Genomic DNA, 18,170 nt, shown 5'->3' on the forward strand with positions numbered 1-18,170 from the left:
TTCTATTTTATAGTAGGAAAATTACTCATCAGACATGGGATGACTGTATGGATTTTTCTGTGAACTATTTTATAATTTTGAATTGTTCTAGATTATGAGTTTTCTACCTTTTCCATTGATACATATTTTCTGATTAATTGGACTTGTTGCGGAACCCTGATGGGGAAAATGTGGAAAAGTATTTCACAAAACTGATCATTACATATTTGTAGTAATTTAAAGGGTTTTAAATAAATTATTTTAGAGTTACCATAACATGGTTGCAACATCAAGGTTATCACTAAATAGCAGAAAAGAGAGAATTTTTTTTTGCAATTTTCAATTGGATTTTTATTTTTGTAGCCCATCTACAGTAGCTATTGATGGGCATCATGGCTAACAATTTATTAAGGTCTAAAAAGCATCATTCAAAAAAAAATGACCCTATCTTTACCTACAGTCTAAAATATGAAGTTAATTCAATAGCTTTCACAAATTCATAAAAAGCAAAATACACTCTTTCTTATTCTTCCCTCTCTTCAACATGTATATGGTAGCAATGCTTTTTTCTATCTTCATGCATTTCTTCATAAACCTACATTTTATTTGAAATTTAATGAATGTCTGTTAGAATTAAGTGAAAGCTTTGTTAAGTCCATACTCTGCATGCAAAAACACTGGCTTATGAGCATTTTACATTTAAGAGGGATTTTCCACTATTTAATTCCTCAGTTGCCATTATGTTCAAGAGCATAACCTTTAACAACAGTTCTTGCTGAATTTAAAATAATAAGGGTGACATGAATGCAGGCAGTCCTTGACTTATGACCATGGTTGAGCTCAGAATTACAATTGTTAAGTTATGTCGGTTGTTAAGTAGATCACTACATGCCCAAGTTTATGACCTTTTTTACAATGGTTGTTAAGTTCATTGTCTGCAGTGGGCTTTTTTTTGCTAGAAATCAGAACTGAATGACAGTTTCTGGCAAAACAAATCATAAATTTTGTCACATGGCTGTGGGAATTGCAACCAGCCATAAATGCAGGTTAGTTGCTAAGTGCCCAAAATACAATCATATGACTGTGAAGGGGTGGCCGTGGAACTTCAAATCTGAGTTGTAAGTAGCCTTGGAGAGGTCAATCATAATTTCAAGCAGTTACTGAGTGACTGCTTGTAATTTGAGGACTTCCTATATTGTTTTGACTAAGCTACTAAGGAGGATTCTAAATCTTTTTCCAACTGCAAAGTGGTGCAGCCTTCTAACCCAATACAACCCATAAGCATTTTTCCTATGTTTTCTAGCTTGAAAGCATGAGAATGAAAGCAATATATGTGAGAAAGAGGTAGAATATGATATGGGATGGAAGGATAGGATATTTAAAAGAAAAGAACAAGAAGATACCTTGCAAGGATGTGCAAGATAAGATTATCCTGATTCACTAAATTACATCTCAGAACTGAAACTCCACCTTCACAAGAAACAGGATTGACAGGGTGAATTATATTTTATTCTCTATAGAATGAATTTATAATGTATAACAAGGTGATTGTCCAGTAAAATATTTTGCTATGAATTGTAAGGTCTAAAAATGTCACCCAAATGGATGTTTGGTAACTGCTGCTGCAAGCCTCTTTCCAGAAGCAGGTCTGCCAATGGTGCAGAGATCTAATTTGCATCTTTAGATGTTAAGACATTTGTGAATAAGCACATCGGGTATCAGAAAAAGTGAAGAATCTTCAGAAGCCACATATACTATAATAGAAAGTGAGAAAACAGTGAATTAAAGAGCAGGGGGATGCAAACAACGGAAGAGACCCTGTCAAAGGAACCAGAACAAAGCACATTTTCTGCAATGAATCAATAAACAATTGTGTATGGCAATATTTCTGGAAAGGCACAAACAAATTTGCAGCAGTTGTATTCACTGAATTTAAACTGGAAATCCTAAGGTTTCAGTGAAGGTGGGAGTATATTCTACCAGCTTTTTTTTGGCTAAGTGTGTCTTTTCACCTCAGGTTCCGATCTGGAGAAATTCTGATCACTGCAGAAGTTTATAACTGTGACTCCTTCAGTCCCCAAGCTTTGTAAGGTAAGATGGCGAAAATTTATCATTTATCTATTCAGTCCGATTAGGGTTCATGCAGAAACTTGATAAGGTAGCACATATGTTTTTCACATTGTTCTTTGATGGGGATAAGATCTTATTGTGTGCTTTTGAACTGATGTACTTAGGGTCTTCCTTAGGTTATCTGTAAGGAGATGGCCTTGCCATGCTTGGTGTAGGAAAAATGATATTAGTAAAAGCAAAGACACTCTTTAGAGATGAAGCACATCAATGCCAAATGAAACAATGATGTGAATGGAATTCAACCAGCAAGAAAACACAAGAAACGTTACCAGTATGAAACCTGACAAGGAAGATATTGGTTCTGTTTGAAATAATAAAGTTGACTGTCTTTGTTCAGTCCTTGAATCAGTGCTCTGAAGATGATACTGACCTGTGGCTGATTATGAAGATTCTATTTTACAGCCTTCAACGAAACCTGGGACCAGTTAAAAAGGTGCTTGGAATAGACATCTATCTTTTGCTTTCCCTTTCTTCCTTTACATTAGAATAAACCTTCATGCTCAGAAAAAAGAAGAAATGAAATAAAAGAAGATCCTACCTACATCCTCCTAGCTGCAGGTTCTAAATAACTATTTTAGTTAGGCTGGCTGAATTGACTTTGACATTCTGAGTGAGTGATTAGTGTTTGATATTTATGAGTGACTGGTGTTTTCTCTATAGGTTCCCTTTTCCAAATAAACTATTTTCTTTGGACATCAGCCTTCACTTGTTTTAGAACAAAAGTTCTCATTAAAACCTTTCCCACATGCAGGATTGCACAGTTTCATAGTGTTTCAGGATTGACAGAAGGTTTTATAGTGCCTTTCTCTGTTTGTTTGTTTTTATGAGAATAGGTGAAGTCCCTTTCTTTCTGTTTTTCCAGGCAGGAGCTGTAGGGAGAAGCTAAGTAGAAAAGGTCAGAGCTCCTCAGCTGGACAAACTAAGATCTGTCAAGACCCTCATTATAGCTACTGGCAATTTATTACAATTGTTTTTATTGCAGAACCACTGAAGAAATTGAAGTTTTAAACAATTCCTTCTCCTGATTTGTAACATAGATGTAAAGTATACAGGAAGGTAAGAGACGTAATATTATGGCATCATTAAAAATATTAATAATAACTCCGCTACATTTAAAGGTTGAGTTCAAATGTGCAAACTGTCCATATTCATTTGATTGGAATTATACTGGAATAGAGAGACAGCTGAATATCCATGTTTTTCATTAACTAGGATTTAGATGTGCTCAATATTCATTACAGTTTAAAGGAGATGGAGTAGTCATGAACAACAAATTGGCTCTGGTGACAAAATGGTAAGAGGCACAGAATGGCAGAAGATAAGCTCTGAACATAAGAGCATGGAATATAATGCAAAAGCATCATGGCAACAATCCAGCACAGATGTATGAGTATTTAGGCTGATTTGATTTCAAAGGAGTTGAAACACATCTACTTCCAAGAGAGATTTTTGCCCATGTATTTTTGAGAGGAAGCCTTCAAAATATTACCAAAAACCTGGATTATGTTGTTATGTGTCTATATTTGTCTGTTTGAAAAGGGAGCTATTTTACTTTTAAAGCTAACCAGTAAAGTTATTCTATTTATTTATTTTTATCCATCCACCCAATAAACATCTTAGTACTGTATAAATGATATATTTTATATTATGTCCTGATCTAGTATTCCTCTTCTAGTATTGAGCAGTCAGATCTCTGGGTCAGCCCTTGAAACAGCCCGGACAAGCACAAACCATGAATGCTAACACTACTTTTAATGTAAATTTACAAGTCTGAAGATTGCAAGTCTGAATGTAATTCTGCCTTTCCTTTTATTTTCTTTTTTTTTCAAGTAATTTTATTAATTACAATGTAAAATTAAAATGTAGAAATTAATACAAACTCTATTAAGAAAGAAAGACAGAAGAAAGACTAAAAGGAAAAACTAGAAAAGACATAAAACATTAAAAAATAAGAATAAGAAAAGAAATATATGAAAAAGTAATTCCTAACCTTCAACACAACAAGCATAAAGAATCTTAGTAACTTTTCACCTCATTTTAAATGATTTCTTCTTCCCAAATCCCACCGCTTATCTATAAACAAATCCATACATCATCATCATTTAATTCTTTCAGGAAAAGTCCATTAAGAATTGTCAGAAATAACAAGATACCAATTTTAACCTAGATCAAATAAACCAACTTTATATTCCTTCCTTTTATGTCTAACTATCTTAAGACTATTAAAGTAATGTAGATTTCATTTCATTTCTTTGTTGTCCCTTCTCATAAGATTTTTCAAAACTTTAACAAATCTCCTTTGTTAGACCAATATAGAAAAAAATATCCAGGTCATTCTGTTGGTTTATTGGTCATCTGTCCTTTTTTTAAAAAACATCAGCCGATTTCTTTTGTATGTCCAATATAACATCATTTTCTATGTCATTCTTGTAATTTACTTTCAACTCAGTCTCTGTCTTATCCAGTAAAACCTGTTTCTTTTCATTTACACAGAGTCACAGAGGCAGATATTGCTGTCGACATTGTTAATATTAAATTTTGACTTCATTTTTTCAAAGCATCCTTTTGAAAATTTCCAAAGTTAGAATATTGTGCTCCATTATGTCAAGTTTATGTGTTCTCCTTTAACTGAAATCTTTAGTTTCCTTTAGTGTCCAATTTTTAAAATCTCATCTTATTGTTTTTTTAGAAAAACAAACAAAACAAAAACATTTTCCCAGGGGAAAGGATTCTTTATAATTAATTCCAAAATCTGATTTCAAATTTATCTGGACTCTGTCCATTTGTAGAATTCTAAAATAAAAATTTTAATAAACGTTTTGCCATTTAGTTAAAAAAAATGATTTTTTTAATCTTGTGATTAAAGTTTTCTTCCATTAAAGATTGAGGGCAGACTCACCCTGTTTTCAGACTTGTTACCCCAAAAGTTTCTAATAACTGAAACGTAGCTAATAAGCAATTTCTGAATGGGATTAGAAAAGAAATTAGCAATAGCAATAACACTTAGATTTATATACCACTTCACAGTAATTCACAGGACTCTCTCAGTGTTTTACAATGTCATTATACATGGCATCCAAAGGCATTCTTGTATGCAGGTGGTGATAGAAATTGGTACTTTCCTTGACAGCATGCTTTATTCCGTAAATTTTATTAAAAAAATATTTTTAAAAAAATATTAATGTCTAGTGGGATAAAGAATCTAATGTGGTTTTGTGAATATATCTATGCACTCATTCGAGTCCTTGGGGCCCTTGTTGCCTACCCCTGCTAGATTGTAATATTTATTTTTAAAACATTAAATAAATACATATGGGAAATCAGCTTATGTCATAGCAGAATCAGCATTTTGAAAAGAGGAACTGCAAAAATTCACTGAGCTAGAGTGAATCCCATGCATGAAGTTAAAATAACTTTTTTAGACCAAACAATATTTCCACTATAATCTCTTAGTCAAGGTGCTAATACATACCTATGGTGAAAATATTAAACAGCATTAAGAAATTATGGTCTGACAAGTTCTTGACTTATTAACACTTTTCAGGAGAAACAGAATATAATGATTCTGGCGTTTCAAGAGCTTACAAGTGTAGCTCAAAACTGTTATAAGAGCAATTTGGTGCTCGGGGCCCCAGTGCAGCTCCAAGGAACTGCAGCTGTTCAAATGATTCAGTCACTTGACAAAGCAGTCATTGTTCACCTCTGTCATCCCGCATTAGCACTGCTCTAAGCAGCTACTGCTAAGATAGCTCATATCGGAAAATGAGTTGACATCATTCAAATTATGGCCAGTGGGGGGGAAATGACAAGGCTACCTCACTATTTCTATTAAATTGCATCTGTGTCCCTGAAGTCTCCGACAAGTTATGGTAGGTCAAATGCAATCCCTGGAATGAGGACATTGAATGATTAGGAATAATGGTTGCTATTTTTGTCTACCTGCTAGGAAAGACAAGAAGTTATCAGCTTGGATATAAAACTCAAAAAGTTGAGGAAGGAACAGCCCGGTTCAAAGAGTTTTAGTTTCACAATAGGCAAAGCAGATGTCTGTTCCAAGAGGAAAAAGCTACAAACTAAGTAGTAGTTTCTGGCCCTGCAGAACATTTTGAAAGACATATAATCCCTAATTCTTGGGCTAAAAAATGAATGTCATTCATTCTAGCCATTGTTTATTCACTGCAGGATGAAGGCCTCTTCTACATGTTTCCAACCAATATGGTCTTGAGCTTTCTTTTGCCAATTGGGCTCCCAACACTTGCTGATGTCGTTGCTCCATCTTGATTTAGATCTTTGTTGTGAACACTTTTTATCAAGTGGAATCCATTCTATGTCAGCCTTTATAGTCCACCTGCCATCAGTTCTTCTTGCTATGTGACAAACCCATACTTTTGTTTGTTCTCTAATCCCTGTGCCAGTCTTTCTATCTTGTCTTGTGATGCCGAGCATGTATCTTTCCATGGCTATTTAACAATAATAATGTTATTATTCATAGTCTAATAATAGTCAAGGTCTTCAACAATGCTGGTAGCTTGAATTTAGAGTTTGCATTACAGATGCTTCTTAAGGCAGATTTAAAATTGTTTTTAATATATAAATTATATTAAAAAAATTTTTAAAGGAGGTAAGTAACAAAAACTAAGATAAATTAAAGAAAAGGAAGAAAGGGAAAGCAAAAGATAAATGTGCAGAAAGAACAAAGAAAAATATATAAAATAACTTCTGGTTTTATTTGCAACTATGATTACAAAAGTATCTTTTACTCTGTGATTACAAAAAGAAAAGCTCTTTTTATCTATTATCTACTTTTTTCTTAATCATAAAACCCACAATTCATTAGTTCATTTTTTTCTGATTGTTTTTTTTTTGTTACATCTATACATGTAGATGTGGCCTTTCTCTCTAACAAAGAAAGTATCATAGTTCTAAAATTGTGATAAACACAAATGTTAAACAAAAGGTGGAATTAGAAATTAAATGTATACAACTGTGATCAAAAATAATAATAATAGCAGCCTAGTTTGATTTTGTGAGAATGGAAACTAATTTGAATTATGGATTAGTTCAGCTATCCTTTATTAGGCAAGTTGACACAAACCAATTATTTGTAACTATTAACAACAAAGCATTAATATTTTATTTCATAATTATTGGAATATTTCTCCAATGTATAGAAGGTGATGATAGAATTATTTATTAAAAAATATTATTATAATTAAATGCAAAAAAATTGTAACACAAAGTAACAAGTACAGTACTAAGCATGAATAAAAAGCATCATGGGAAAAGCATCTAATGTCACATTTTCCCTTCCCTGCCATTTGTGTCTCCAACTGTTAAATGCAGTTAGATATTTATGCTTTAAATTGAGCATTAAGGATTGTTGCTCATTTTTTGTTAAAATTCTTTCATATGCTATTTTTAATTGGTCTAAACTTTTTTTAAAAAAAGAAGCCAACTTTCAAACATTTAAATTTGTGATTGAGTTATTTCTGAATTATTAATTAACTTATTCATGTAAAATATATATGCAACGTGCCCTCAACATTATTTATAAGACAAGCTACATTGCTTTAAAAATAAGAATATGATACACTTAGTTCAAAAATATTCAGATAAAAGGTACTTCGGTATCACTGATTTTCTTGTTGCACAAATGCCAGCTTTAAAAAGAAAATTAGATTCGGATTCATTTAAAATTCTTAGTATGGAAGACAATACAATATAATACTTAAAATGATTAATAAAATATTATTCATAAGCCATTCAAAACAGTTCTAGCTTTGGTCATAAGACATTTTCCAGTTTCTTCTGCATTCTTCTACATATTTTATAATCTTATTCATAAGATGCTGAAAAAGATGCCTTATTCTTATTTCACTGACTTGCCAAATTATAGAAGTTACTTTCATATTGTTCTATCGTGAGGAGAATTTTATGAATATTGTATAGAGAAAGATATGAAATATAAATACTCATTTAATAAGCTTTCTGAAACTTTAATATATAGATTTACCATCAGCACCAACACCTAAAATATATAGTAGAGAGCTGTACTTTGGGAAAAGAATTATCTCTTGGGTTTCAAATTCTCTGCAGCTTTTCCTGCCTAAGTCAGTAAAAATTTCTAAGTGTCCTTTCTGTGCTGAGATAGAGGAAACTAAAAGACAGAGCTGAATAATCAATAATAGTAGGTTACTCATCATCTAAAGGAAGGTCTTACCCATAGTAAAAAGAAAAATGTAGGTATAAATCAAAAAGTCCCTGGAGACACTGATTATGAGAGACTCAAAGTGTCAGACAGGCGAGAGCTTCATCAACTCCATACCAGCAGGAAAATCAGAAGTAGGCCTGTCAACAGATTAAGGCCACCTACCAAAGTACTGGCCCAGATAAGTATGAACTAGCATAAAAATGTAAAATAAATATTCCAGGAATGGAATGGAATGGAATGGAATGGAATGGAATGGAATGGAATAGAATAGAATAGAATAGAATAGAATAGAATAGAATAGAATAGAATAGAATAGAATAGAATAGAATAGAATTGTTTATTAGCCAAGTGTCATTGGACACACAAGGAATTTGTCTCCAGTGCATAAGCTCTCAGTGTACATATAAACAGCAAAGTGATAGGTCACAGGTCATAAATCATAATTTATCATTAATCATAAGATACCTTGGTTCTTTCTAGAAAACCTGAATCCACAGCACACTGAGGCTAGATCAAGATGACAAAATGTATGTGGTAACGTCATGAGGTGTACTCCAATCCTTTCACACTTACATGTGAACAGTTTTCAAATCTTGATCCAAAGCAGCTTGTATTTATCGTTTAATGAAGATAGGGCAACAGCATCCAAACCCACATATTGATTTAGAATGAGTATTGCTGAACTTTTATTTTACATTGATTTACCTTTTAAAAAAAGGTTTTAATCAGCGAAATGGGATGTTCCAAACCTTCTCCTGCCCAGTTCCTTGTTCCCTGGAGTAGCTGTATTTCTTATTCATGGGCTCTATGCGTACATGCATGTGAGTGTGTGAGACACAAATACTGCTATTGCCTTTCATTGCCAGGATCTAATGGGCATCAGGGAACAACAAAAGCAATAAAATCATCTCTTTTCTACTTCTGGGCTCTTGTTCCAGAAAATAGGGACTATTTTTCTCTCCTGCTTTTTGTCTTTCCAAATTATTTTATTGTGCTTTGCTTTATGGCGCTTCATAGATATTGTTTTTTGTTTTTAACAAGACCCTCTGCCAGCAAACTCCCTGAAAGCATAGATGACGATTACATTTTTTAGCAGTAAGGTATTTTTAAATTAAAATATGTACATTTTAGAAATAATGCTATTACACACTTACTAGACTACAGTGTAAAGTAAAAGTACTTTTACATGCATTGAGAAACTAAAAAAAATCATGTGACTTACTTTATTGCAATATTTGCTTAATTATGGTAATCTGGACCCAAACCTGCAATGTCTCTGAGATATGCCTGTGTTGTGGTGGGCAGGAAAAGGCAGAGATCAAGAAGGAAAGTGGGATCATTGCTCACAGGCCAGATTAGTGACTTTCAACAGTTCCAAGAAGGCTCCACACCAGTGGTGGGATTCAAATTTTTTGTGGGCGTGGCTTGGTGGGCGTGGCAGGGGAAGGATACTGTAAAATCTCCAGTCAGAAGTAGCATTTGCTGGTTCTCTGAACTACTCAAAATTTCCGCTACTGGTTCTCCAGAACTGGTCAGAACCTGCTGAATGCCACTCTGATCCACACCCATTTGCATTACTCAGGTGACTCTGATGACACAGATAAACTTCCAGGTGGCCTTAATGACTTGCTAAAAGAAAGCAAACTATCAGCTATCTGCAAGGAGTATAAATCCTTCCATTCCCCAGTATCCAGCTGGAGCTGAAGAAGCTTCTTGGATGATAAGTGAAACGTCCTCAAAGAAAAAGTTGCCTCTTGAAAAAGCACCTTTGGGACAACTATGACCTGGATGACTCCATAGATATATGTTTAATGCTTTAATTTCATAAGCAGGCTGCACGGAATAGAGACAACTACTAGAGTCAAAAAGTCTTCTGCAAATGATGCCAAAAATCTATCATGGCCATCATTATCATCATCCTCATATCCCTCACCACTTGGTGAGGCAGTTAAGAGTTATGGCCTTTTCCTTTATTCTCAGTATTTTTGAGTCCTACTCTCAAGTTGGGAGACCAAAGGAAGCACTTCCATTGTCTTCAGCCAGTGCTTTACTGGCTGCATTGAGGGAACTACTGGAGTTACACACTGCTGCGCTCTTAGTACTACTACCCAGGCTTACTACAGCTTTTCGTTCTGCTACTGCCTTGTCCCTTAATAACGTCTCCATTAGGCTGAGCCTGGGAAAGAAGACATAGTCCTTGGGCTTGGCAATATATTACAAATAGTGTTGCCCACTTCAAGGATAAACGAGGTTTATAAAACCACGTGCCTTTCTCTAACTTAGTTCAGGAATAGTCCGTTTTGATGCCTTTCTTAACTAAAGATTGTGATTCAGATGCAAAGAGAATTCTTCACATAGCAGTAAAAAGAAAAAAAAATTCTCTCTCTCAGGACATGTTTCTTTTCTCTCTTCTTTAACTGTGAAGTAAGGATGAGACAACTGCTCTATCGAGCAGTAAAGATGTGGTGTGGTCATACATTGTGTTTTTTTTAAAACTTTTATCATTTTGGAATATTTTATGGAACAAATCAATCTATAGAAACTGAATTGTATGTATGCATGCATTCCCCACATGATAACGGTTGTTATGTTTGGGCTGCAAAATTCCATATGAGAAACGGCAGGGAAGAAATAAAAATTTATGGTTCTCTCTGGTGCCCTCTAGTGACCATTTGGAGTTCTTCAGCTCAAGAATCAGATCAATGGAAGCCCCACTGTAAGAAAAGCAGAGTTCTTTTCTGTGTAAAGTGGGAGGGGAAAATATGGCGTTCCTCTCTAAAAAAATATCACCTTGACAGTAACCTGGCATTAGTGATTCCAATATCTTGCCAGTCAAACCATTGTCCTTTTTCAGTGCCGCTATTCAGTGATACCTTGTTCTGTAGTTTAAGATTTAATGTCCAGTTCTAAAAAAAATAATGTGTTCATATTTCTTCCATCATGTTCCCCAAAATTCCTGTAATCCACAGAGTGCCTGCAATTTAACTAAAGTGCTCCAGCCTTTTTTTATGTCTCTAGTTACCCTGAACTCTGAATCATACCCAAGAATTGCCTCTGTTTGCTCCTATCATCCCATCACTTATCCAAGTCGCTGTGATTGGAGTGATTGACAGTGATGTGATTTCAAGAATTACTGCGAGTTGAAGATAAACTTCACTGTGTCCAATCTCCTCTCTCCCTCCCTCCCTCGCACACAATGCAAAGGGCAAAGCTTTTCCCCCCATTTGCTGCAATTGCCATGATGCCATCATTTCCAGAACATCAGTGAACCAGAGATACAAATCAGCGATGAAGCTTCACAGAAAAAGAAGGAAGCAGTTAGGTCTACCTGGATTGTCTCGTGTAAATGGGAGTCATTCAAAATTATCCTGATCCACATCAAAATTCAGACATTGTGAAAATTCCAATCATAAGCCATATAGTATGCATGAGAAAGAGAGAGAGCAATACCTGGGATGTTTGATTAGGAGACTTTGCCTAAGCCACATAAGTTCAGTAGTGTTGTGGTTCACCAGGAGTCTGTGCAGAGGGCAGTGGAATTGGACAATGGGGAAGAATAGGGACCAGTCCAGGAGCCTGGGGAGGACTTGGACGAGGGTCCTGCATTCGATACAGAGATGGGGCCAGGACCACCTGGGAGTTATGTGCTGACTCCAGAGCTTCCAGAGTCTGGCAGCATTGAGGCAGAGGAACAAGGGGAGCCTGTTCCCAGTGTGCATGTGCGCAGAGCTGCCAGAAGGCAAAAGCACCTAAGACAAAAGGGGTGACTCAGGAGTAAGGCTTGGAAGTGATTGCCGCTCCCATAAGGTATAAAGGAAATGCAAAGGTAGAGAAACCTTTGCAGGAAGCAAAGTCGTTCACTCTGTTCAGATTAAACCTTGAAGCTCTATGTGGACTTTGTCCTTCAGTTGGTTTTTTATAGTTAATTTGGCACTTTAGTTGCTGGCAGCAATTCAAAGGAAAGAAAGGTGGGTACTTAGCTCTAGTGTGATAAAATTACTGCTCTTTGGAAGTCTCCTTTCTGCTTGTCCAATTTTTTCCAGAAGGCTTTCCAGGACTGATTGCCATCTGTCAATCTTGATGATTTTTTATTGTATTATTGTGAACTACTGTTATTCATGATTTATTATTGTTGCCTCTATTTTTTTTTTTTTTTTTTACAATAGACCTTTTATTGTACCGGTAGTCTTCGAATTACAACAATTCATATATGACTATTCAAAGTTACAGCAGCACTGAAAAAAGTGACTGATAACAGTTTTTCATACTTTCAACCATTACAACATCCCCACGATCACCTGATTAAAATTTGGATCATTTATTTATGACCTTTGCTTTGTCCTGGGGTCATGTAATTGCCTTTTTTTAATCTTCTGACAATCAAAGTCAATGGGGAAGCCAGATTCACTTAACAACTGTGTTACTAACCTAACAATTGCCGAAATTCACTTAGCTGCTTGGTAATGTAAGTAACTGGCAAAACTCACTTAACGGCTGTCTTGCTTAGCAATGGAAATTTAATTTAATTGTTGTCATAAGTCAAGGACTTTCTGTATGTGTTTTCCTTTGTTAGCTGCTATGAGTCTATGTAGAATGAACAAATTCATTCCTCCAGAAATTACTGAATAATTTTAGGAAAAGAAAATAACATGAAACAATAATTGAAGGTGTTGTTTTCACAATAGCATTGGCTAAAAGATGTTAAGGGAAAAGTCTGTCTGGAGGATTCATTCCTTATCTTAATCACAAGGGGGGAGAAATGACATAACCATTAAATAAGCCACATGGCATGAAGTTCATTACTAATCTATTGATTTTCAGAGAGAGAAAAACACACAGAGAGACAGAAAGAGAGACACATACAGAGAGAGAGACAGAGTCACAGAGAGAAATCTTTATATAGCACTGTGTTGAATATCACCAACCAGCTGCTTTTGCCCCTCTAACAGCATTGCATTCTACAAGAAAGAAAGAACACATCTGTGCCACATTGACAGATTTTCCATTTATGTGTATGAAGTAGCCCCCTGCATAGTCTAACCATTTACTTGCCAAGCAAGACACACCTACTACCTCATTTATTCATAAGCAAAGGAAGTCATTAAATATTATTCCAGTAAATTTCAAATTGCAATTCATACAGGCCTTTTGATATACAAGACTGCCAACAATTAAAATAAAGTGCAATTTTAAAACTCTCAAATATTTCGCTTGGAAAGTCCACAAAGGCGACATGATCAGAGAAGACATGCACAGAAGAAAGCTGATGTTTTACAAATAAAAATCTTTGATATATGCTTTATTCTGAAATTGGTGCAGTGTAAATAAGTGTGAATGATTTAAAGTGAAGAAATTACAAGTGTCTCAGCAAATGGTGCTCCTTTTAAAAATTCTGCCATTAAGTTACTATAATTATCTGATATTAAGCCAGATGGCAAGTAATTTCTGAAATCACACCAGGTGTTTCAAGATGCAAAGCTAATCACAAAGCTGATGACTGTGTTGAAACTAATTAAAGACGTGTAGCAATACCAGCGTGAGAGTATGCAGAAGAGACTGACCAAATAATAAAAAAGATGGTTGGAAAATTTTGACAGTCATTGTCTGTGCCAGAATAAAAATAGAAAACAAAAACTTCTAGAAGTGAATTAATTTAACTCATCAAAACATGAAAGCATCTTGCTAAATTTCTCCCATATTGTAATTGGGTACTGATTTATTTTTAATCAGACCAAGTGAGAGCAATTTGTCCATCAATAATGAAATAGATTGGAAAGAATTAGCTTTTAATTCGGAATACGTTTTGTACTAGAGGAGTTGCTTTGCTGACCACCTAGAGTAGCCTCACTCCTCAAATTTCCTCTGGATGGAACTCTCTGGAATAATGTAGGAGCAGAAATGGAGAAGAAAATTGATATGGATATTTTTATCCACATTCCATTTTTATCTTTTCTGGGTTCATGTCTTCTTTCCATCCAGTTCTATGTTGAGGCTAACAATTATCAATTCTGACAGCAAAGGATCAATAGAAGTTCTTGTAATCAAGGAAAAACTTTATTTTATGTTTATTCACACATTTGTGTGAACTAAATGTTTGTTTTCTGCTCCGTGTTTTCTGTTCCATAAGTGATCAGCCAGCATTTATTCCATAGATGATTGTCTTTATTTTTTTGCAAGTAACCAATAAATAGAAACTGACATTGCTACTAAATTAAAACTCCAAATGGAAATGTAGCAATCAATGATTGACACTTAAATATAACAATGTAATAAATGTTTTAATGAATTTGTTGAAATCATTTTGGAAATAGTACAAATAAATAATTGTAGTAGAAATAAGACTTTTTAAACTTAGTTAAGAATAGTATCAATTAAAACAATTCGACTGAAGAAAGAATAGCATTAATCCACTGGAACAACAGAAAGCATTTTCTATTGTACAATACTATCACATTATAAATTCCTATGTCAATTCCTGCAGCAAAAGCTAGAGAAAAAAATACAATTGCAATGTTCACTATAATCCAATATTTCTGCTTTATTGTTGTCATCTTATTTTTGCTATTTTATATATGACTCATCACAATTGTTCTGATGAATGAAAGTATATTATTTTATTAGTCTGTCCCCAGTCCAGCAGTGTTGGATCAGAAGTTCTTTTGAATCGGGAAGCAATGACCACACAGTATGAATATCTAAGGCATTATTCCCAGGTAGTATTAGAAATTACCATAATAACATAATTATTAACAGCAGTAAACAGGTATACAAAAAAAAAATACTGAATACTATAACATAATCCATGACAACAGTCAATGAAGATTCAAGAATACTGTAAGACAAAGAAAGAAAGATCTTATATTCCTTCTGCTAGTCAGGGAACCATAAAGGAATGATGGTGAATGGACCTCTTTAAACCTGGCAAATATGCAGGTGGGGGCTTGGTTGTGCTCAGGTTGGTCTTAGTTACTGGGGGATTTGAGCTGGTGAGCTGTGATCTTGCTGTTTGGCTTTGAGTTCATGGTCGTGCTGCATCTTCATGGTGGGGGTCTTTTACAATATATATTAGTCTTTCCATTTTTTCTTAGGCCAAATTATAGACTACAAATAGTACAGATCTTTGCCTTAATTCCCAAGGAACTTTCTGCTTTAGCTGCACAGCCAGGGTGCTATTTTCCCATCCCATTTTCTATGAATCTGTGATTGCATTAAGGAATTGGTTTGGGAAGATCAAACCTTTTTGTACTGCACTTAGCACTGTCATATTTAAGCTGTAAAAATCTATGTGAACATTAGAAGGTTGCAAAGAGATACAGAAGTCTTTGTATTTTTTCAACACAGATGTGGAGTCCTATAGCAATATAACATAAATTGGAATTTCCGCTCTCCTAATCTATCTTTAGTGGGGGAAATACTGCTTGGAGATTTGGTCATGAATCTTCCATATGGTTCATACCTTATAGTTCTAGGCATATATATATTTGATTGCCAACTACATTTTTGACACTTAATAGTATTTCCAGACCAATCCTGTTTTAAGTAATCATAGAGAGAATTCTTTATGTAAATACACTTTGGCTGCCAAGACTGACAACATTTATTTGTGTGACTATTAGAACAATTTTTCACAGAACATTCTGTAATTTTTTTTGGTGATGATTCCAGCAATTCAAAACCAAGCTCAGACCAAAAATTAGTGCCAAGAGTTAACCTGGAACATGTACTAGAGAATTTTCTACTAGCAGATGCAACTGTGTCCAGGAAAAGTTAAGAGTTTTCTAACATGGAGGAAAATGTAAAAGCGTCAGAGCATGGAGCTCCCTTGTGCTTCAATAATGAATTGGCCATCAATACTTTCATGGATGGCTGACTTGATTTAGGATTATTGTTGACTATTTAAACTATCTTTATTGTAAAAGCAACACGCACAAACATTTGATATGTTTATTTAGTCACAAATATGCTTCAAAACTATGAATCTCAGATGAAATAATTATGACCTAGATCAGTGGTGGCTAATCTTTTTGGGCTCCTGTGCCAAAAATTTTGTGCGCGCTAGCACGCTCATGCTCACGTGCCAGCAGACAGAAGGCAATGTGTGCGCCAACCCGCCCCTATGCATGCACATGCAATCCCCACCCACCCATCCCCCCCGCCACCCCCTTACCTGTACTTTGCCTCACAATTGATTTTCGGTCAGTTTGAGGCCTTTTTTGGCCTCCCAGAGGCTTTAAGGCTTCTGCAAGCTTTTCAGGCCAAAAATAGGGCCATTTTGTTACTTCCAGTATTTCTGGAAAAACAGGAAATGATGAAACGGGCCTAGTTTTTGTCCTGAAAAGCCTGCAGAAGCCTTCCTAAAGCCTCTGGGATGCCGAAAAAGGCCTCAAACCGGCCAAAAACCAGCTGTGAAGCATGTGCATGTGCAGTGAGGTAAGTTTGCCTGCAGCTCACGTGCCAGCACAAATGGCTCTGCGTGCCACCTGTGGCACGCGTGCCATAGGTTCACCATCACAGACCTAGATTCTCCTGCACTGCATAACTGATGAAAGGAAAATCATCTCTTGCTTCCCTTTCTCCTTTCTCCATTTGTGGCTTGGGCAACTGGGAAATAAAGAACCTGTAAAATGCACATACAGATGTAATTTTGCTCTTTACACCTATGCCTCGATGTTTCATCTTCTACAGCTTTCTTGGGAATGTAAGATATTGCAATTAGTACTGACCTTTATTTCAGTCTTACTCAGTGCATGGAAGTAGCAAAGCCATTGGGTAAATTTCACAGGGTAGTTTCTATAAAGAGAACTTAGTATCTTTGTGAATTGAAGTTCTATTTGCTGCTAGGTAACAAGTTGTCAATGCTATTTTTCTATAAAGAGTAAGTAAAAGAGAAAATGCAAAGCCCTATCTGAAGAAGAAGTGGAAGGATACATACAGTATCTGGTCACAACTACCACACATTTTCTATTATTAGAAAAGACTTAGGTATTAGAAGTATTTAAAGGACTGTTGTTATTAACAAATGCACTGTGTTTTTAATATTTAATAGAATTCTGATATTGATACATTCCAGTTGTGGGATTCAATTTTTTTTTACTACTGGTTCTGTGGGCCTGGCTTGGTGGGCATGGCAGAGGGGAGGATACTGTAAAATCTCCAGTCAGAGGTGGTATTTTCCGGTTCTCCAAACTACTCAAAATTTCCGCTACGGGTTCTCCAGAACTCATCAGAGCCTGCTGAACACCACCTCTGATATTATATATCTAACTGCATTGTTCAATCAAAGTTCTTTGTTAATATGTTAAGTAGTATACTAGCCTTTTATAGAAATAAGTGGTGAAACTGGGAGTTGGAGAATGACAAGGCACCTTCTTTATTTCAGCAGGTACTAGTTTACAGCCATAATAGTTCAGATCTTAGCCTTCTATTAAATCTGGGGACAAAACACCTTATTATTTGGCATTCATATTGGTCATCTAGAAGTTTCTGTAGATGAATACTCCTTGAAAAACAAGAGTACATAGGATATCTACTGGTATCAGGACTGAAAAAATATGTAAGGACAGACTTGGTTTAAGACATGATCTTCTTTTGAGTATATTTGTTTAGGTTTTATCATAAAAGGTAAAATACAAAACAGAAAAACAAACAAAACAAAACATAAACATACATTCAGCACTAACAACAAAAAAGAAAAAAATGATGACAGCTCTTTCTTCTTTCATATATATAGTATACATTTGTAAAAGAATATACTGTTTTTTTTTTTCTTTTTGTTCAGCATCCACAAAATCCTGGGCTGAAAATATCCAAATGATCATTTGATGGTAGCAGAGAGGAAATAAAATGTGAA

The sequence above is a fragment of the Notechis scutatus genome, chromosome 5 (assembly GCF_049901735.1).
Source record: "Notechis scutatus isolate UNSWTSFEM ecotype Mainland chromosome 5, rNotScu1.2, whole genome shotgun sequence".
NCBI classification, from domain to species: Eukaryota; Metazoa; Chordata; class Lepidosauria; order Squamata; family Elapidae; genus Notechis; species Notechis scutatus.